The following is a 1,228-nucleotide window of genomic DNA, read 5'->3' on the forward strand; positions in this document are numbered from 1 at the left end:
AAAAGATACACAATTGGAATAGTAAAGATACGCAAACGATGTAAAGATACTCAGTTTGAAAGAAACACACTCCCACACTTGCAAAACTCTCAAATTAGATAGAAACTCGCATTAGAAAGCCTTACAGAAAGATACTCAAACGAGAAATGAAAAGATACACAATTAGAATAGTAAAGATACGCAAACGATGTAAAGATACACAATTGGAATAGTAAAGATACGCAAACGATGTAAAGATATTCAGTTTGAAAGAAACACACTCCCACACTTGCAAAACTCTCAAATACAATAGAAACTGGCATCAGAAGCCTTACAGAAAGATACTCAAACGAGAAATGAAAAGATACACAATTGGAATAGTAAAGATACGCAAACGATGTAAAGATACTCAGTTTGAAAGAAACACACTCCCACACTTGCAAAACTCTCAAATTAGATAGAAACTCGCATTAGAAAGCCTTACAGAAAGATACTCAAACGAGAAATGAAAAGATACACAATTGGAATAGTAAAGATACGCAAACGATGTAAAGATACACAATTGGAATAGTAAAGATACGCAAACGATGTAAAGATACTCAGTTTGAAAGAAACACACTCCCACACTTGCAAAACTCTCAAATTCAATAGAAACTCGCATCAGAAAGCCTTACAGAAAGATACTCAAACGAGAAATGAAAAGATACACAATTGGAATAGTAAAGATACGCAAACGATGTAAAGATACTCAGTTTGAAAGAAACACACTCCCACACTTGCAAAACTCTCAAATTCAATAGAAACTCGCATCAGAAAGCCTTACAGAAAGATACTTAAACGAGAAATAAAAAGATACACAATTGGAATAGTAAAGATACGCAAACGATGTAAAGATACACAATTGGAATAGTAAAGATACGCAAACGATGTAAAGATATTCAGTTTGAAAGAAACACACTCCCACACTTGCAAAACTCTCAAATACAATAGAAACTGGCATCAGAAGCCTTACAGAAAGATACTCAAACGAGAAATGAAAAGATACACAATTGGAATAGTAAAGATACGCAAACGATGTAAAGATACTCAGTTTGGAAGAAACACACTCCCACACTAGCAAAACTCTCAAATTAGATAGAAACTCGCATTAGAAAGCCTTACAGAAAGATACTCAAACGAGAAATGAAAAGATACACAATTGGAATAGTAAAGATACGCAAACGATGTAAAGATACTCAGTTTGAAAGAA

Source organism: Argentina anserina, unplaced genomic scaffold (assembly GCF_933775445.1).
Source record: "Argentina anserina unplaced genomic scaffold, drPotAnse1.1, whole genome shotgun sequence".
NCBI classification, from domain to species: domain Eukaryota; kingdom Viridiplantae; phylum Streptophyta; class Magnoliopsida; order Rosales; family Rosaceae; genus Argentina; species Argentina anserina.